The sequence below is a fragment of the Monodelphis domestica genome, chromosome 1 (assembly GCF_027887165.1).
Source record: "Monodelphis domestica isolate mMonDom1 chromosome 1, mMonDom1.pri, whole genome shotgun sequence".
Classification (NCBI taxonomy): domain Eukaryota; kingdom Metazoa; phylum Chordata; class Mammalia; order Didelphimorphia; family Didelphidae; genus Monodelphis; species Monodelphis domestica.
The window spans coordinates 733,269,198-733,291,064 of NC_077227.1; the positions used below are offsets into that span (position 1 = coordinate 733,269,198).

General features: G+C 36.1%; 1 long non-coding RNA gene across 4 annotated transcripts in view; it reads left to right on the forward strand.

Annotated features, from left to right (window-relative positions):
• LOC103092851 (uncharacterized) overlaps positions 1–17,287 on the forward strand; it is a 50,601-nt gene extending 33,314 nt beyond the window's left edge. Inside the window, exons 4-6 of one of the 4 annotated variants that reach the window (XR_008917916.1) lie at positions 2,333–2,437; positions 3,667–3,867; positions 17,071–17,287. This is a non-coding gene — a long non-coding RNA (uncharacterized LOC103092851). Of the gene's footprint in view, positions 1–2,332; positions 2,438–3,666; positions 3,868–13,516; positions 13,825–17,044 lie in introns of those variants that run through there. The other 3 variants (XR_008917915.1, XR_459738.2, XR_008917917.1) reach the window with 3 other exon arrangements.
• The last annotated feature ends 4,580 nt before the right edge of the window (positions 17,288–21,867 follow it).

The following is a 21,867-nucleotide window of genomic DNA, read 5'->3' on the forward strand; positions in this document are numbered from 1 at the left end:
GTGATCATCAAAACTATATGATATTGGCTTAGAGATAGAAACATAGATCAATGGAATAGACTAGGGGTAATTGACCTCAGCAAGTTAGTATTCAATAAACACAAAGATCCCACTTTGGGGATAAGAACACACTGACAAAAACTGCTGGGAGAATTGGAAAACAGTATGGGAGATTTGAGATCAACATCTTACATCCTATACCAAGATAAAGTCAGAGTGGGTGAATGACAAATATAAAGAGAGAAATCATAAACAAAGTAGGTGAACATAAAATGGTATACCTGTCAGATCTATGGGAAAGGAAGGAATTTAAGACCAAGTTAGGAGACAGAGAACACTACAAAATGTAAAATGAATTATTTTGATTTTATTAAATCAAAAAGTTTCTGTACAAACGATACCAATGGAACCAAAATTAGAAGGGCAGCAACAAATTGGGGAAAAAATTATAACAAAAACATCTGACAAAGGTCTCATTTCTCAAATTTATAAGATTAGTACATTTTACAAAAAATCAAGCCATTCCCCAATTGACAATGGTCAAGGAAAATGAATAGGCAATTTTTAGATAAAAAAATAAAAACCATCTATAAGCATATAAAAAGTGTTCTAAATCTCTCATAATTAGAGAAATGCACATCAAAACAATGCTGAAACCTCATACCTAACAAATTGACCAACATGACAGTAAAGAAAAATGATAAATGTTGGAGGGGTTGTGGCAAAATTGGGACACTAATGCATTGCTGGTGTACTTGTGAATTAATTGGGCCATTCTGGAAGGCAGTATGGAATTATGCACAAAGGACTTTAAAAGAATGTATATCCTTTGTTTCAGCAATACCATGGCTGAGTTTGTACCCCATAGAGATAAGGAAAAATACTTGTACAGAAATATTCATAGTCACACTCTTTGTGGTGGTAAAAAATTGGAAAATGAAGGGGTGTCCCTCAACTGTGGAATCACTGAACAAATTGTGGAATCTGTTGGTGATAGAATATTATTGTGCTGTAAGAAATGATGATCTGGAGGCTTTCTACATGAACTGGGAGAACCTCAATGAACTGATGCAGAGTGAAATATGAAGAACCAGAAGAGCATTGTACAAAGAAAGTAAAACATTGTGGAAAAATCCAGTGCAATGGATTTTGCTACTAGTAGCAATGCAACAAGCCAGGAAACTCCTGAAGGACTTATGTTAAAGAATGCTATCCATATTGAGAGAAAGAACTATGGGAGTAGAAATGCCAAAGCAAAACATATGACATGACATGACTTATCACATATATTTATGAGTATGTGATTTGGGGTTTACACTTAAAAAATCACTCGATTGCAAAAATGAATAATATGAAAATAGGTATCAAGTGACATTTGTACAACTCAGTGGAATTACTTGTTGACTCTGGGAGGGGGGAGGGAAGAAGGGAAGGTAAGAAAATAAATCATGTAAACATGGAAAAATATTTTAAAATTAACATAAAAAGAAAAATATAACTTGGGAATATTTTACAAAGGAAAGAAAAATACAATAGAATATAGATAATTTTATTAAGTGGTTTTCCAAATCAATCTGTGGATTCCTATATTTGAATTTTATACCCCTGTGATACAATATTACATTAGGGTAATATTAGGTCTGGTTAATAATGAACATAATAACAATTGATCATCAGAAGAACATTACAAAGTATTACAATTCATTCAAGAAGGTTGGTAGATTCAGGCAAGCAAACAAATGGAACTTTAAGCTTTAGTATAAGAAACACAATGCCTAAAATTAGGGAGTCCTTCTGTGCCCTACTATATAGAGAGTACTATGTTTGTTTCAGTTATGTTTACTACATTCTAGGTAGGAGAATCACAGGAAATTGAGAGGAGGGTGATTGGGACAGAAAAGAAAAAAGATCCTCATCCTTCATATGTGAATATCTTTTTCTTTTCTGTCCCAATCACCCTCCTCTCAATGGAAAAAGCAGACTTGTCTTGCTTGGTCTCAGTGTGTCCAGATTACAAAGCTCAGCACAAAGGGTGAAACTTCCAAAGGAGCAAGTTTGGATTTGATGTAAATGTAGTATCCTTTCAAAAGACCAGCAAAAGTCAAAACTTTGGAAGATGGAGAGAATTGGTGTTTTTTGCCTAGAGGATTTCTGTTTCTAATGGGGTTGAAAGCAAAAAATAAATATTCATCAACCCCTACCAGAGAAAAAGAGAACACTTTTAAGGCCAGTGGAGACTGGTGGTGAGGAGATAGCAAGCCATGGTACTCCATGTTGAATGTTTCTAATTTGTGTTGAATTGCAGTCCAAGTAATTATTCTTCCCCTGACAGGATGTCAAAGCAAGAGTTAGGAGCTAAGAATATTGGAATGCTGAAAAAGGCCAGTCTAGAGGTTGTCAGCCCACTGGACAGTTTATCTATCTTCATCCACTTCTGGTATTTACCTATACACTATCTGTTAACTCTAATTAAGAAAGCTCAAACATTTATTAAGTACTTGCCATGTCCCAGGCACTGTGATCAGTATTCAGAATCAAAATACAAATACATTTTTAAAAGACAGTCCTTACCCTCAAGAAGCTGACATTTTAATAAAAGAAGAGAACAAATAAAAGGGAGGGAGCTGAAAAAGAAAGGGGGGTGGTGGTGGTGTGCCTTTAAGGAGTCAAAGTTTAAGTCTGGATAGGGAGCAGTAGAGAAGTAAGCAAAACTTCCCTAAATGGAGATTCCAAGCAAGAATTCACCAATCAGATGAAGAGGCTGCAAAGGGAGAGGTGGAGAAATATTTAGAGTTAGACTGTGAACAAGGTTAGAAGAAATGAAGAGAGTGTGGCAAAAAAGGAAACAGACGATGCTATTTTTCTCCTCTTCATCCTCAGTTGCTGATAAAGCACTCATTTTCTTTAGAACTGTTGTCTCTATGTGATAACTTTGGGTTTCCTGTTGAATAGCATCTCTCTCTGTATATGTGTGTACGCATCCATATATATGCATGCGTATGTATATAGAGATGTATATTACATAGATACATGCGAATATGTGAATATACTATACTGCATGGGTATACATGAATATAAATATATTTGTGACTCTTCATGACCCCCTGGACCATAGTAGTTCTATATTATTCATGGAGTTTTCTTGGCAACGATACTGGAATGATTCGCCATTTCTTTCTCCGGTAGATTAAAGCAAATAGAAATTAAGCAACTTATCCAGGGTCATGCAGCTAGTGTCTGAGACCAGATTTGAATTCAGCTCTTCCCAGCTCTAAGATCACAACTCTATCCATTGAGCCACCTAGCATATAGACATCTACATACACACTTGTGAACATAGACATACACACACAGTCTTGTAGCAGCCCTGCTTAAATGGAGACTGGAAAAAAAAATACTTGAGAAGGAAGATAGTGATCAGGAGGACCACTGAATTTTTGAGAAAGGAAACCCCCACCCCAGAAGGGAAGTTAATTATTTTATTGAAAAGTTGACTACCAGCAGAGATTGCAAGCAAATTCTTGTCCAATCCATTTGTAGACAGACCCTTCAGACCATAGGCTAGGCAATCATCACAACATGGTGGATTATATAAGGAAAACATTCCTAACAAATTGAGCTATCCCAAAGTGGAGTGGTTAATCTTATGACATTTTCCCTTATCAGAAATCTTCAAGCAAAGACTGAATGATCACTTCTGGGATATGAGTTCAAGACGATATTTACCATGTGCAGCCATAGATCTCACTAAATGGTGAAATGAAGCTGTTCAATACTTGTATCTTCTGAGGGTACAAATTATTTTACACCCATGCAACAACCAGAGGGAGGGCTGGAACAAATACATAAAAAGACTTTTTGTAAATGGTAAAGTTATCTATAACTGTAATTGTTGTGAACATTCCACCAAGTATCATTGATAACTGCAAGCTTCTATTTGCTTCTCCAGAGAAAGTATGAGCTTATGTACGATGCCCATTACCAACTCATACCCACTTCAACACCATTGTCTCCTGTAGAATCCTGTTGACTTCTAGCGTTATTCTTTTCACCTCCATAAATCATGTGAATCATTGCTCTTCCCTCCTTAAATTCTTCAAGTCTTGGGACAAGTCATGTCATATCTCTTGGCCCCAATCTCCTACTGAGGGAGGTGTTAGATGATTGGGTGGGTTTTTCGCAACTCTAGATTTATTATGCAAGAATCCATTCTGTCCTCACTGAACTCTTTTTTTTTTAAACCCTCAACTTCTGTCTCGGAATCTATACTGTGTATTGCTTCCAAGGCAGAAGAGTGGTAAGGGCTAAGCTAGGGGGTTAAGTGACTTGCCCAGGATCACCCAGCTGGGAAGTGGCTAAGGTCACATTTGAACCCAGGACCTCCCATCTCTGGCTCTCAATCCACTGAGATACCCAGCTGCCCCCCTCATTGAATTCTACGTAGTTTTGCCATAGGAGCCTACATCAAGAAGATATGAAAATTTAATATGTACCCTTCACTGGAGTTGAAACAGGTCAGGTGAACACAAGTTTAGTTAGTGGAAAATAATGGTTATCTATAATAATAACATAAAATAAATATTTATTAGCAATTTAAAGTTTGTAAAGAACTTTACAGGTATATTATCTCATCTGATCCTCATAACAATCCTGTAAGATGGGTGCTATGAACGTCTAATAAAATAAAAAACAAAAAAGCCAGCTAGGGCTAATCAAGACAAAATAATTTTCCCACAGTCATAGCTAGTAAAAGTTTGAAATAGAATTTTCATGTCCTTCACCCCATTTCCCATAATCCCTCCATTATATCACATGCCTCTCTCTTAGAAGAAAGAAAGAAATTTGTATTTTACTGTGGGGGATGGGAAAAGAAGTCTGTTCATTCTCTCTCTCTCTCTCTCTCTCTCTCTCTCTCTCTCTCTCTCTCTCTCTCTCTCTCTCTCTCTCTCTCTCTCTCTCCCTCCCCTAAAAACACAATTTTGTCCTGCTTTATCCTGTTGCATTTCTTGGACTTTTCCTTCTTTTCCCTTCATCATTTCTAGGTGAATCATTCTCTCTCCTACTGATGCTTTGTAAGAAATTGTGCTTCCCTATGGTGGAGGTTAGTAAAAGATTCTTGTGCCACCTTCTCCCACCCACTCCAACTCCTCATGCTGTGTGAAGATGGTCTCACTGAGCCCTCTCTAGTTTAGGAAAAAGATCATGGGGCCCAATATCCTTTGTATAACACTAAATAATCTCTGAGGTGCCTTCTAGCTTTAAGATCTACCCTTTATCTCATCTCACTATAGAAAATGATACAATATCCCACTCAACTGAGTTTGAATTGTTCAATTCTTCACATAAATGAATTACAAATTCTTTCTGGGGTGGTTTTTGATGCATTTCAGGAAGCTTGCCCTGATGATACATATATCTTATTTGGAAACAGCTGTCCCAGGTGCTGAAATTGCTAGTTACTGCTCTGTCAGATATAATTTACTCTAGCAACTGCATCTGAGCATCATTTATCCACCCCTCTTCTCATTTAAAGACATATCAATCATATCATCAACTTTCCACTTAATACATATCCTGGCTTTCAATAGAAAGTAACATTTCAATAGAAGTAACATTATCATTAGCCAAGAATTTCACTTCAGGTACTTTACAACAAAGTTCAGTAACCAAATTCCATTAATCTAGTACCATCTGTTAGTCAGCTTTTTCTCTTTCCAAATCTTACTTGAGTTCTGGTCCTTATCTTTCATTTATAATTAAATGAAAAATAACATTTCAAGAGTTCTCAGTTCTTTTCAATTTCTGCTTAGGATCCTTAGGCATTTCCTGGCTACCTTCCTCCCATTGTATTCATTGTTATAAAATAGATCAGATATAGGAGATAACAGGCCTTAATCTTGAGATGTTTAGGGGCATTATTCATTATACCTCAAGTCCATGAACCAGCAAGATGGCATACTTCCTCCTTATTTATATTAGGCTAATATATGGCCAATTTCGTTCCTCTAATCAGGGATACAGCAACCACCAAAGGTCACTTCTCTCTTCTAGGTTCCATGAGGAGAAGCTCTTCATTTTTAGTGACAACTATCAATGAACTCATTCCCTGATGAGATGTGAAAACCTGCTTCTCTAATCCAATTGAACATACATTAGTTAAGCACCTACTACATGTGACATAATATATTAAACTCTAGAGATTAAGAGGCAAAACAAAAATAGTTCTCTCTCTTTAGAGCACTTATTTTCTTCTTCTTCCACAAAATGATACAGGCTAAAAATCAAATTTCCTTTGTAAATTCCTGGTACATTGTAGACACTACAAAATTAGATCCAAATTAATTATTGGATTGTCAAAAAGATACAATGGGTTTCCAAATGACCAAATACCTCTCTTCTTTCCTTGTTGCTCTGAATCATATTTTTCAAATTCATTAACCCTCATGTCTCTGCTTTGCATTCCTTTCTGTTTTCTTGTCAAATTTTTTCATCTCTGTTCCTAGGGAATGCTTTATTTGCCCTTGCATGACAGAAAACCAAAAAAACAACAACAAACCAAAAACCTTTTGTCTAGTCTTTGTTATTTCCTTTAGCAGAAAGGGCAATTCATTCCTAGTATGTGAACTCAGCATATGCATATTTATTGATTTCATAGGACAGATATGCAAATATATCTAATTCTCTATAGGTCACTAGAATGGTTTCCTAGACCTCTGTATCTATGGAAGTTGAAAGCATGTGACATATGTTATTTGTATATTCTTTTTTATCCCAAAGGCATTTGACACTCTACCAAAAACTCAGCCCACAAGTTCTTGCTTTTTAGAAGTTGTCAAAATTATTTCTTAATCTTTAAGTTATGAATTTGAGAATAATCAATCAGTAATTAAGAGCTTCCTGCCAACAATAGTAGTTTCTACCTTTGAGAAACTTTGCCAGAAAATTTCAAGTCTGTTAAATTTTTTCCACAGTTCTTTTGTTCCCATTATGCATTGACTTCTCATTTTGAAATGATGTCCCCTAGCCTAAAAAAAATAGAAGAGAGTATGAGTTCATCAGTCACAGAAATAATATTATTTCTTTGGACATCGTTCAACTCGACAGCTACAAGACACTCTTGATTCTGTCATAGTGTTAAATCATTGATTTAAAAGAATCAGACCTGGAAGGCACCTTTGAGGTCAACTAACTCAAGTCCATCATTCCACAGGGAAGGAAATTAAGGCACAGGGAGGGCAACTGGCTTGTCTTTGATCACATAGATCAGAAGAGGCAGAAATGGAACTTGAACCAAGTTCTTATGAACCAATGTTCAAAGCTAGTTTCATTATCCCATGCTGCCTCTCTAAAATAATGTCAGAAATATTCCTTTTCATTCTCACTTCAGCATTGCCTTCTCCAAATTCTTTAAGGGCAACTCTCATTTTTCCTCTATAGAAAATTGAATCTAGCATTGTTGATCAACAATAAATTCAGTGGGGTTATGGGATGGGGAGGAATGATTAAATAAGTATTTTATGTTCATGAACCTTGTCATTCCTTTCTTGTCATTTAGTTGTTTTTTAGTTGTATTTGATTCTCTATGACCCCATTTGGAGTTTTCTCAGCAAAGACATTAGAGAGGTTTGCTATTCCCTTTTCTATCTCATTTTTAAAACAAGGAAATTGAGTCAAATAGGGTTAAATCACTTGACCATGGTCACACAGATATTAAGTGTCTATGGCTGAATTTAAACTTCAGTTTTTTTGACACTAAGCCCTGTGTTATATTCTCTGAACTACCTAACTAATCCCATGGAATTCCTTTATCAAATTATAATATTTTATTATCCCATCTGTCTCTGAATCATGACCCCCCCCAAATTATTTGCCATACTAACTGTAACTTCAGACTTCTCCTTCCTTTCAGGTCTTTCTCAGGTTGCCACCCCCTAACTTCTATATGAGCTTTAAGGGTTGCAAATTAGTTTAATTTTTTAAAATTTATTTTCTCATAATGACTCTGGGATGTAAGTGCTATTATTTTTTTTCTTAAAAATTCACAGCTGCTCTAGCAATGTAATAGGTCTGTTTCTCTATGTTCCTATTGGCTTTTAATTTGGTCATTTTAGCCTATCTGGTTCTCAGTTAACATATATTATCACAACCAGCTGTTTCTAAATTGATCCTTAGGCAGTAGATAAAATCTGTTGCCAAGACTATATTCTTTCTAAAACATGTCTTTCCAGCTTGGCCATACCCAGTAGGACTTTTGTTCAAGTGCCACAATTCCTTGGGGATTCAAGATTATTTCTCTTTATCCTAGGTCTGATGAAAGTTGGGGTCTAGTACTTCCAGCCCTCCACTCCCTTTTCCCCTCTTCTGTGGCAGGTCCTCCACTCATTCCTCTTCCATCTGAGATAGCCATTCTACCCTTCCTCCTCCTGGCCCATTACACTACCATTCCAGCTCATTCCATCCCATTTTCTTGACCTCTAGTTTTCCATCTGTACTTTCCCTTTCAAAATACTTAGGTAATGATGCCCTTTCACAAGGGCATAGACAATATTTTCCCATATCAAAATTTAAAATTTTGCCCTTTTGGGTTGCTTATGATTAGTCTTTTATTACCTTTGTATGTTTTCTTAAGAGCTCTGTTTTTTTTTCCTCCAGAAAGAGTTGAAACTGTTTTAGTTTAATAAATATCCATTTCCCCCTTTTCTAATTATGCTCATCTTTGCTGAATATGATATTCTTGGATGTAAGGTAGATTCTTTTCCTATGAAAAATGTTGTGTTCCTCGTCCTGCATTCTTTTAATGCTGTGGCTGCTAAGTCTCCTGTTAGTCTGACTGTATCTTCATAGCATCTACATTGTTTTCTTGTTGCTTGTAGTATTTTCTCCTTGATCTGGGGGCTATGGAACTTAGCAATTATGTTACGTTGAATCTTCATCTTTGGATGCCTTTGAGGTAGTGATCAGTGAATTTGTTCAATTTCTATTTTACCCTCTGTTTCTAAAATTTCTGGGTAGTTTTCTTAAATATTTTTGGAGTATAGTGTCTAAAACTTTTTTTTAAAGTATATCTCTACAGGAGTCCAAATATAGTTTTTCTACTTGATCTATTTTCCAGGTCAGTTGTTTTTATGATAAGATGTTTTATATTCTCTTCTATCACTTCATTCTTTTGATTTTGCTTCATTTTTTTCCTGTTCAGGGGGGAAATCACTAGCTTCTCCTCATCCAATTCTACTTCTTAATTGATTATTTTCTTCTGTGAGTTTCTGGATTTTTTTCTTTCTTTTGGGTAATTTTTCTATCATAATTTTTTCTTGCATTACTCTTATTTTTCCTTTAATTTCCCCTCCACTTATATCATTGTTTAGGTCTTTTAAAAATCCCTTGCAAAAGCTCTTTTTGAACTTGTGGTAATTTATCATGTCTTTGCTCTTTTTGAAGTAGGAGTTTTTATTTTGCTGTCCTCTGAGTTTGAGCTGAGATCTCTGTCCCTATACTAGCTATCAATGGTTGGATTCTTTTTTCCTTTGCTTGCTCATTTTTATTTATTTATTTTATCAGCCAAGTCAAGAGAATTATTGGCTTTGATTGCAGGGTTTCCATTGTATTGATGTATGTCATCTCAGGTTTCAGGATTTTGTTTGCTTTGGGTTTTTTCCTGTCTTATTTATTTATTGATGTTTTTATAGTCTAAAATCATATATACTCCTATGACCCACTCAAACCCCATTCTGTTTGACTTCAGGAGTTCCAAAAAGAGACTGTGGGCAGTTCTGCTACTGCAGCTTCAAGCAACCAGTCCACCTTCCCCTAGGGCAACAACCAGGAACTCTTCTCTCTTGGAAGTGAACACATCTGAGGGCCCAAGTCCCTTAGCAAACACATTCACCAGTCACTGCTTCTTCCTCACTCCTCCCTTCTGATCTCCAGAGTCCCACAAAGGGCAGCAGTCCAGTCTGCATTTCTCAGTCCTCCCAAGTCCCTCATTTGTTAGCAACGAGGCTTGAGTTCCTGCCCTTTGGACCAGGATCCATCAGAGTCCAAGATATTCATTCCTTCAGCCCCCAGCTATGGGTGAGCTGGGGCCTCTTGAGCTGAGGCTATGGATACACATGGACTATGATTATTTGTGAAAATTTGGCTTCTCTCAATAATGCAATGATCTGGGACAATCCTGAAAGGCAGGGAATTCTATCCACTTCCAGTGAAAGAACTGCTAGATTCATATTTTGCATCAGTACATTTTTTATTTTATTTGGGGATTGTGCTTACAGTGACCAGTATGAAAGTGTGTTTTGCATGACAATAAAAAATGAAAAAAATGTTTAGTTTCCACACTAACTTCTCCTTCACCTTGTCTCATGGAGATGGACTTTTACCTTGTTAAAGATAGCATGTATACATGAACCTTTCACTTGATTCTATCCTCTCTTTTCCAGAAGATTACCTCCTTTATTATTCTCACTCTCACCAATTTTCATTAGCTCCAGGTCTACTGGCTGTTTTTCTGAGGCATACAAACATGCTCACATTTCTTTATCCACAAAAATTGCTCATTTGATCATCTGTATCTGTCAGGTATTATCCTACATTCCTCCTCTCTTCTGTCGCTAAAATCCTTGAGAAATCCACTGACACTTAATGTCTCTATTTCCTCTATTTTCAATCAATTCTAAACTTTCTATAATCAGGCTTGTTAACTCATCATTCAGCTCAAACTGCTCTCTCTATCCATGATCTCATCATTTCCAAGTCTAATAGCCTGTTATCAGTCCTTATATTTCTTGACCTCCTAGCTGTCTTTGACTCTGTCAATCACCTTCTTTCCTTTAGGTTTTCATTATACTAGTCCCTCCTAGTTTTCTTCTACCTGCCTCATATTTCTTTGCTAGATATTTATTGAGGTCCTATTTAATAACCGTAAGTGTATCCATCCAAAGGGTTTGTCTTGCACCCTCTTTTCAATCTATATTATTTTACTTAGTGAACTCCTCAGTTGCCATGGATTCAATCATCATCTTTATTAAGATTATTCTCAAATCTATTCTTTCTAGCCTTGACCTTTCTCCTTATCTCCAGCCTTACATCTCCACCTGTTTGTTGAATGACTTAAACAGGAAACTCAATAGTTATCTTAAACTCAACATGTCTAAAACAAACCTCATTACCCCCACACACACCTCAATCCCATCCACCATCTTAACTTTTCTTTTACTATTGAGACAATCATTACCCTTCTAGCCCTCAAGGCTCACAAATTAGATATCATTCTTGAGTCATAACTCTTAACCCCTCATCCAATCTGTTGCAAAGTCTTGATTCTACCTTTGCAGCATGCCTGGTCTACATTCCCTTTTGTCCTCTGACATAGCTGCCACTATCGTTCTTTCTCTTATAAAAATGGCCTAAACTATTAAAATAGTCTTTGAGTTGATCTCTATTCTTTAATTCACTCCCTACTCTAAACTATCCTCCACTCAATTTCCAAAGTGATTTTCTTAAAGCACAAGTCTGATCATATCACTCTCCTATTCAATCAACTACAGTGACTCTGTATTACCTCCAAGATGATATGGCACTGATTCTTAGGTAGGGATTCTCCCAAGATAGAGGTTAAGGTTAGGGTTCCAGAAGACCATAAAATATATATTAATATAGTCCCTCACAAAGGTTTGGTTTAAGCATTTAATCTTATCTTTAAGTGCAAACATTCAAGCAATAGAAACATGACAACCTGAATAGTCTGTAGTAATCACAGAAATTATCAGTCAGAAAAAAGTCACACATAAGAATGGCATCCAGAATATTTCCCTCTTGTATGTATAGAAATAAATTCCTGTTCTTGAATGACTCAAGCTCAAATCAGACAAATCACTTATCTTCCAAATCCTCTCAGAAATCTGATTTCTCAAAAATACACCAGGTTATCACCAATCTGGTCCTATTTCTGCCAACAATTAGTAACTTTATACATTCTTTCAATTTACAGAAATCCACAGTCATATACAAAATGGCTCACTGGAATTATTCATTGATTTGAAAATATTAATGAGAATTAAATTGATTGTCTAATCCAAAAAGGAAGTGGACTTCTCATATTTTCCCCATGTGGTTTCTATGGTACAACTGATAGCTTATAGAACAACATGGAACCGAGAAAAATTGCATTCTGTACATGCACAGAATATGACTTTGACTTTCAAACACTTTCAACTTTTTTATCCCTTAATCAAAATTTTCAAGCATGTCAAAAGTGTTTGGAGTTACTGAGCTCTGAATATATGCAAGTTGGGCAATTTTTTCCCCATAAAACATTCTTAAGCATTCAGTCTACAAAGCACCTACAATTTTCTAAAGGCATGAATAATATTTTTTACCTTGTATACCAAGACCACAAAATTGACCCATAAAACATATAAAAATTAAAACATCCTCTATAACTGAGAACAAAGAGGAAGAATGTAAACCTAAAGTTAAGTTTTTAGAACTGTGTAAAACATGATTTGTTCAACACTTATATGGTCTTTAAATCATCCTCAGCTTATTGAATCAAAATATATATTCAGGTATAAAGTAATATCAGTAATATCAGCAACAGTAAAAACTACAATTGTCATGCTACTAAAAGTGCTAGGAGCAGAGCATTGTGTTATTGAAATTAATTTTTAAGGTTTAAAATGCTAAAAGAAATAGTTTGTCAAAATGTATTTTTAGCCTTTATTAGTATATTTACTATGTGTAATATGTCAGAACTTCATGGACATATTTTTAAAATTTTATCTTCACTAAATTACTCTCTAATTCCTCTTTCTGGTGTAGAGACAATCCTAGATTCTCAATGACTATAGGTAGAGTGAGGTGAACAAGCATTTGCATCAGGGCATTAGAATTTAGAGAGTGCTAACAACACTTGCAGTCTTTCACAGCATAAAGAAATTGAACTTGACATCTAGTTAGCAAGAAAAACACTGAATGTGAATTTAAATCTAGTATAGACCTTAGAGATCATTCATTCCACATTACCTCTATATACCATAAACCTCAGTGGTTCATCTGATTGGCTTTTAAAGCCCTTCATAGTCAGGTTTCTTTCTACATTTCTTTTTCTTTCTTTTTAAAAAAACTCTTTACTTTCTATCTTAGAATCAATACTGAGTATCATTTCCAATGCAGAAGAGTGGTATGGACTGGGCAACTTGGGTTAAGAGACATATCCAGGGTTGTTGAGCTAAGTGGTGTCCAAGGTAAGATTTGAATCTAGGACCTCATGACTCTATGCCTGGCTTTCCATCCACTGAGCCAGTGAGCCACCTAGTTACCCCAAGATCATTCATTCCAAATCATTTTTTAACATACCAAAGACTGAAGTTCTATAGAGTTAATGTGACTTGTCCAAGTTACATAGTTAATTGAAATTAAAACTTACTAGATGGCAAACTACTACTCTATAATGTGGGAGCCATAGCAGAAATCATCCCTCTTACATTCCAACCATACTCACGCCTTCTTTTGTTGCTAGCTCTGTTGGCCTTGACAAGCTGGAAAAGCTTTGCATATCAGCTCATAAACAGACTATATATCTCTGTATGGATACCAAAAAGCATAGCTAACAGCAATAAGAAAGACAAGTGACCAGGTTAGAAACAACTGGTAAGTATTGGAAGGTTTGGCATCTGTAATCATTAAAGGGTGGTCCTTACATTGATGAAATCACTCGTACTTAAACTCTTGAAATAATGATGAAGATGATGAAGGTAACAGCTAACATTTAAATAGTGTGTCCTATATACTACTGGGTGCTATATTAAGTGTTTTATAATTCTGATGCCACTTAAATATTTCATGTACACCTTAAATGTTTCATGTACACCTTAATTTTCTACTAAATAACACTTTACAATTTTTCTTTTGGGTCATTTTCAAGATATACAATTATAACAATCTAGGATTTTTCCCCAAATAATACGCCACTAATAAATAATATTTTTCCTTCCCTTCATTAGGCAAAATTCTATAACTATAAACTAGGTACTGGAGAGGGGCCCATGTTTCATTTATCCAGAAACATACCTAGGATGAAGGACCTAAGGCACTGTGTAGGACAATACAATTTAGAGGGTTCAAAAATATTAAAAGATAATTTTAGCAATTGTGAAGGTTTTAAATTTGCTAAGTTTCAAAATCACTTTGTGTAATTTTATCTTTTCCTCTTCATTAGCATGATCTCTATCTTATTTCTAGTAGTCATCTCCTCTTGGCTTGATGACGTCATTGGTCTCTTCCAAACTGTGTCCTTGCACTGCGTGGCTGGATATCAAGTGAATGCTCCAAATAGAGATCACAGGTGAAGAGTCCTAGGGACATGACCCAGAAGTAAAGGTTATAGGTCTAGGCCAAAAAAACAACAAAAATAAATAAAAGAGGGGCACCAGGAAGTGGTCTCTCTCTGGATGGCAGTGGTGAGGGACTCTAACTGAGAGAGGTAGCCATGTGAAGAGTCACATGGTCAGAAGTAGATTAGAAATAGGCTTTAATCTTCCTCTATCAATTTTCTCTATTTCAATTAATATTAATAAACTCTGTGGAAACTAAGAACCTTAAGTTTTTATTTAACGTTAACAACTTTTAATTTTTAGCAGCATTGAAAACACTGAGTTAGGACTAGTTAATAATTCAATCAGAGCAGTGAATTGAAGTACTTCTGTATGAAGATGATAAACCAGACATTTACAATGCAAAGAAAGCAAAGAAAGAATCCTTCCCTTCAAAGAGCTTACATTCTCCTGAAGGAAAATATATTATGCAAAATACTTGAAATCAATCAAATTTGAGGAAAGTCTTTTACAACTAGGGGAATCACAGAAATCCTCATGTAGAAGTACTGTGTGAGCTGAGTCTTGGATGGAGTCACAGATGCCCAAGCAAAAGAAAGAGGGAGAATATGGTACATCTGAGGGATACTCTGTGCAAAAGCTGCTGCAGAGGTAGGAAATCCAATACTGTGAACAGAGAGAAGTAAACTAGTTTTCCTGCAAGATAAAGTTCAGAAATCTGGAAATATTGGAGCCAGATTGTGATAGGTTTAAAATGAGAAAGAAAAGGTTTTATTTTATATTAGAGGAATGGCATAATCAGATGTTCTTTAAGGATATCAATTTCCCAATTCTACAGAAAGATTGAAGGGTAAACTAGAAGAGTTTTGATAGGTGCGTTTCCAGTTTGGCCACTAGATGCAGATTTTATTAATTGAAACTCATCAAGAATGCTGTCTATTACAGAGTTGAGGGGTTTTGTATGGTACTGTATCATTAGAGTGGGTATATATACCAAATAAATAGCATATTGAAATTATCATACTGAAAACAGAGCCAATTGGTTTCTTGATTGCCCAGGACTTTTGATTTTCCTACTGCTTTATGGTTTCTGCCAAAGACATGTTTGCTGGCACCAGATTCACTGCCTCTCCTCCACCCACTCTCCTGTGGATGTCCTATGCTACCAGCATGAGGTTCTCCTCAAGATATACCTGAACTTGCAAGTTCTTAACTATTGACTGCTTCCATACCAGATGAATTTCTGTTGAAATAATTCCATATATTTAAAGTTTATATATATATATATATAATTCATATATAATTCATATATATAGTTTATATATAATTCCACATATTTAAAGTTCTCAGAGGTGCAGTTAACCCTTTTATTCAGGTAATTACCCATTTCCTTTTTTTTTAACCCAATGAAAGAAGGTTATACCTCACAAAAAGTTCAAAGAGCATACACCATTGTGCTTACATCTTTAAAACTTAATAATTCCTGGAGTAATCTAGGTGGCTCCACAGATTTAGAGCCAGACCTAAAGATGAGAAGTCCTGGGTTCAAATATGTCCTCAGACACTTTCTATTTGTGTGACCCTGGGCCCAATTGCCTTAGTCTTTACTACTCTTCTGCCTTGGAAAAAATATACAGGATTGATTTGAAGATGGAAGTCAAGGGTTTTTTTTTAACTTAATCATTTGCTTAGACTTGTTATATTATATTGGTTTAAGTGGGGTTGTGGAATCACCCTCCATTACATGTATACATGTGTGTTTCCCAGTTAAGTAAAGAACAGGAGAGGATAAAAGTAAACAATCTAAATTTTCTTTGGATTCTATTTGGAAAATTGGGCAGTTTGGGGTTTTTTTAAACCCTTACCTTCTATCTTAGAATTGATACTAAGTTCATTTCCAAGGCAGAAGAGTGATAAGGGCTAGGCAAATGGGGGTTAAGTGACTTGCCTGGGATCACACATCTAGGAAGTATTTGAGGTCAATTTTGAACCCATAGCCTCCTGTCTCTATTCAATGAGGCACCTAGCTGTCCCAGTATTACTCAGTGTTTTTCACTGTCAGAAAAGGTAATCTCTTTAATGCCTAGTATTTTCACTGAAAAGCAGAATGTCAGAATTGGGAAGTTAACTATCCAACCTACATTTTACAAAAAATTCTCTCTACCACTTGCTTGGGAAATGGTCATCCAGTTTGTAGACTTGAGTGAGAAAGAAAAAATGTTACCCTTTTACTCTTGTGAGTAACTGTTAATACATTGTTTATAATAAACCCAAATTTGTTTCTTTTTCTAATTCTTTGCATTGTTCTTAAGGTCTTAGATCTATGATTATATTTTAATATACTTGAACAACATAATCATTTTCTTTTGGATTATTCTCTATGAATATATGTGGATGAATTATTGTTTAAAATGTAAATTAAAATGCCTACTATGTGCCCTGATAACTCATTAAGATAAAAATATAAAAATGAACATTCTTTCTAAGATTTTGCATTTAATCAGAGGAGAGAATATGTATATACTTTAGTAGTTCCTTCAAATGATACTAATATAGCTTAAAATCTAGATATGTTACTATTCTTGTTCTTTTCTGGTTATTATACAGTTTATCAGTGTTTCTTTAACTGTGATGTCTAGATCTGAAAACAATATACTGGCTGTTGTCTAGCTAGTCCATAATGCAGCAGAAATACCGTTTCCTTTTTCTTGTAGATTTTACATCTCTTGATTCATTCCAGAATCACTTCATCCTGATGGACCAACGTAACTACAAATTATGGAACTCAGCATCTCAGGAACTCAGAAGGGAACTCATGGATTTCAGAAAATAAAAGGCCATTGGAAAAGGCTTGATGACTACCAATTTGGCTGCAACATGCTGTCAGAGATAACTTGTGCAAGATAAAAGATTTAAAAGACATGAATTAAGGCAAATAAAATTAGCAGATGAGTAGACATGTTGTGTCCACTCAATTAAACATTCATTACACATTTAATGTGTCAAGCATTGTGCTAGGCATTGGAGATAAAATACCAGCAAATATGAGACACCCCTTGTCCTCAAAGAGCTTACATTCTCATGGAGGAAGGCAATATATAAAATGTAGATGAAAAAGGAAGGGATGTGTCATTATGGAGGCATCCAGATTAAAGGGTGATGAGAAATGAAGAGAACACTGGTCTGAGCACCCTTATCCTATGGAGATTCTGAAAGGATGTTTATAATAATGGGGAGGGTTCATATGGGTGGAGAGTCCTTTCAAAGTGAGAAATCCACAACTAAATGATCCTTTAGGTTGAAGAGTTTTTTACAGCATGATGGAGAAGTCTAGACTGTAACCTGGTGAGAATGAGATGAAATGGCCATACTGGATGGTAGTTACATTAGGACTGTTAAATTTATGGTTGGACTAAATATATTTAATTGGTCACCAGGGATTTAATTACTAAATCCCAAAAATGAATTACTAAAGTCAGAATGGAATTTATGGTAGTTTATTTTATAGTAGAGGGAAGCTATTAAGGAAGAGAGAAAGAGAAGAAAAGGAGAGAGAAAGAGAGATCTCTGGCTTCCTCTGAGCTGGGTAGGAATGCAAAGGCCCCAGCTAGGGGAAAGGAGTCTCAACATGATGGGCCTTTCTAGAGGTTCACACTTCTGGAAAAGCCAAGGAAAGGAAGTCACCCTTTTTACACTCACCACATGTCAGTTCAATCAGCAGATTCTCCAATCACTTCAACTCTAGTAGAATGTATTCCTACAGGAGGTTCCACTCCAAGTGTAAGTCTTCACTCCAAGTGTCTTTTCACTCCAAGTGAGTCTCTTCACTTCAAGTGTGTCTGTGTGTGTGTCTGTTCCCACTTTTAAAGACCTTTTTCTCTTGTGTCACTTCCCCTAAATTTTTACATTTACTAATCACAGCCAACACTCCACTCAAGGACTTCCCACTCTTTCACATGTGGGTCACAGACCTCCCACTCAATGTATGAAATGGGTATTCATACCTTTTTGTGGTTGAAATCCAAAATGGGCAGATTTCCATACTCAAATTTAAGTACTGTGCTTACATTTTTGGGGATTAAAATCTAAAAATAGACCGAGAATTACAATTTAAACTTTAAAATCAAGGAAGAGCTAAGTACCTTCATTGTTACAATCAGGGGAGAGACAAATCCAATCTTCAGAGAACCTAAAGATCAAAAGAACCATAGAGTGGTCTCTAAAATGTTCTATCAATATTCAAAGAAGAATTAGTAGGAAGACATGTATGATTTTCATATATGATTGAAAAGTATTAAGCAAATGGTGCTTTGGTGGGAAAAGTGCCTACACCATTGTTAATGGTTCCTCAGAAAAGGTACTTTCATGAATGGATGGTCATAGGAAGAAAAACTAGACACAGTTTACAATGAATAACTGGATTTTTTTTTTAAATCAACACTTCTTGTTAAATGATTTGAAGGAAAAACTTGAAATTACTTGCTCAGTTTAGGACCTCATTTGTAGTTCCTATCCCCTTGTTTCATTAGTCTGGATAATTGATAGTTGGCCATGTGAGGTAAATCATCTACCTGTTGTGTTTTTATGTGACTTGTCAGTAGCTTGCTGTGTTAAAAACAAATGGTTTCCTTGGCATTCCTACTCTGAACAGTCTAGTCAAAAGTCTGGCCAGTTCTATTAGTGTGGAAAGGAAACTAGAACAAGTTCTGGACTTTCTGCCACTGTGTTGGAACAGGCAAAAATGGGAATATTAGAGAGAAAAGAAAGTGACAAGACTGATAGTTGGTGGGAGAAGGGGCAACTGGGAGCCCAACCAGCTCTGAAGGTCAGAACATTCCTTGTTGCTTGCTGTCTACTGCTATGATTTTGAAATTAAGAAAACTAGCACAGCTCTAGCATAGATAGGAATAAGAGAAACTCTCCACCAGCCTATGAGGCCTGGCCTCAGCTCCAAAGCTGAGAAAGACTCCAACCTTATTTAGGGACATCCCTCTTCCCTTTTCCCTGATACCTCTCCAATCTGAACTGGTTATTAAAATTTATCTCATTTGAATATCACAGTCAAATAAGTGGACTATCCTTTCTGAGGCATAGAGGGAGCTGAAATTCAGTACAGTCATCCAATTACAAACGTTCCTTATCAGACCCCTGCTGGGCAACCAAATTCTGGGGAAAGGCTTATCCCTGAGGAGGGTTCCTGTTTACCTGCTCTGGGGCAACTTCAGCAGCAATCCAGTGAGAAGACATCCCTGCAGGCTATCATAAATGGTTCATTTCTTGGACACCCCATTTTGTTCAAAATATAGCCTCTCGGCAGGGGGCATCTCTCTCCTTTGCCTCACCAGCAGCTATATTCCCTCTTACCCTTCAACTCCTCCATTCCCTGCTACAAACCTTTTGTTATCTCCTGTTCTTCATATCCACCCATTCTTTCCCTATAAATATTACAATTAGTGACACAATCAAGCTCTTCATTTAAGGATATTTTGACAGGATGAATTCTTTATTCTCCAATGCATCAGAATTCACCAAACCTAAGGCACCTTCCTATTGCATTCATAGCTTTAACAAAGTCTGGGTTACGTTTCCCTATCTCCTATGCCAGAAATAGAACAACTTTCTATTCCTTTTTCCATATCAATAAAAGTATAGTAGCAATTGACCTAATCATGATTGCAGTGAACAGCTTCTCTCCCTACCTCCTGCTGATAGAAGGGAATTTCTATATAAAATTGAATGGATGAGTGGTAGGAGGTAAATGGAAATATGAGCTGTGTTGACATTTCTGGCAAGTGGCATATGACATAGTGGCTTTGAGGGTAACTAGTTGATATTTATTGAGCTCTTTCTTAGCAGCTTTGGTCAAAACAATACAAAATAAGAAAGTATCCCAACTGTGGACAGGGTAAGGCAGAACTATCAGCTGCAGTGAGTGTGAAGCAATCACAATTCTACCATAGTACTTTTACCTCTGATTCCTTGAGAGGTTCAGAAGTGAGCTTTGCCCAGCTAGTTCTTATTCCAGAGACCAGTTGTCCAGTGATCAACTGTGTTGAATTGGCAGAATCCAGTTAGCATGGGACAATGTCAAAGCTAATGAATCTGGATCCAATGGCATTAAATCCCCATTCTGTTACTTATTACCATCTGATCTTGTAATAGTCTCACTTTTGTCCTCTATAAAATGAAGGGGTTAAACTAGATACCATTTAAAGTCCTTCTGAGCTCTAAATCTATTATTTGAATTTCTTAGTGAAATTATAATCACAATGTCAGAAACTCAAAGTTGGAAAGAATTTCTGAGGTCAAAAACTATAGTCTAAGTCTCTATTTGGAAAAAAAAAAGTATGGTTTCACCAATATATTTGACGGAAGGCTATTAAGCTTTTGCTAAAGATACCAAGTGAGGGGGGATACATTTTCTTTCCTCAGCAGCTCATACACTGATTAGACATCTCCAGCTTTTTTTTTTAATTTTCCTACTATCAAGTCTAATTATGCCTCTTGGCAGTCTCCACCCACAGCTCAAAGTTCTACCCTTAGTAGTAGTCAAGCAAATCAAGTTTAAGAATCTTTCAAATAGTTTAATATCTTTCTTAACTCTTGTTTTTTCCAGGCAAAAGATCCTCAGTTCCTACTGCCAAATCTTATATGGCATGGACTCATAGTCCCACTACAATTTACGATGGATAGCATAAGGCAATAGAAAACATGCTGAACTTGAAGATCTGGGTTCAAATACTTCTTAAGATGTAGACCACCTGCCTGGGCCTCAGTTACTTGCTCCTTCCTGAATAGGTTATAATGGGTAATTCCCAAGGTCCATTCTGTCTCTAAAATTTTGAACTCTAAAGCACTTCAGAATCTTAGAAACCCCTGAATTAGAGCTCTACAAAGTACAATGGGCAGCATTTGGAAGTGGAGGTTTGCTTCTCCTTAGAGGTCTTCAAACAGAAGTTGAATGGCCATTTGCCCTTTGTGTTACTTAGAGCAGAGATTCCTTTAGGAGCTATATGACCTTGGAAGTCCCTTCTAATTGAAATTCTCTGATCCAGGGAAGGCAGAAGTGGATACTCCAATGCTAAAGTATTTCTGAATGTAAAAAAAAGTAATACTAAGTAATTAAACATAGACCACAATTTGAATTGTAGCAAAATGAGCTCCTTAAAATTATCTTGTGAAAATACTTTTTGAACAATACCTACATTATGCTATTATTGCCATTTTCTTCCAGGAACATCAGAGATAACTATGCTCAATGGAAGTGAGTTTATCTGTCTATTTCCATAATAGTTCTTTTCAGCAGGGCTCTGTTATTTTACCAAGTGCTTCTGGTCCTTTAACATTTCTGCACATTTTGTAATATTGATAACACCAGGGACTACAAGCACTATCGATATAATTGTATCAATAACATGACTGTTGGATTATGCTAATCTTTAACTCCCTTCTGAATGTTATTTGACATTTTGGTCCCAGAAAATGCCTCCTAATTGTATATCATTCTGAGTGCCCTTCTCCTCTCTTAGTCTAACTC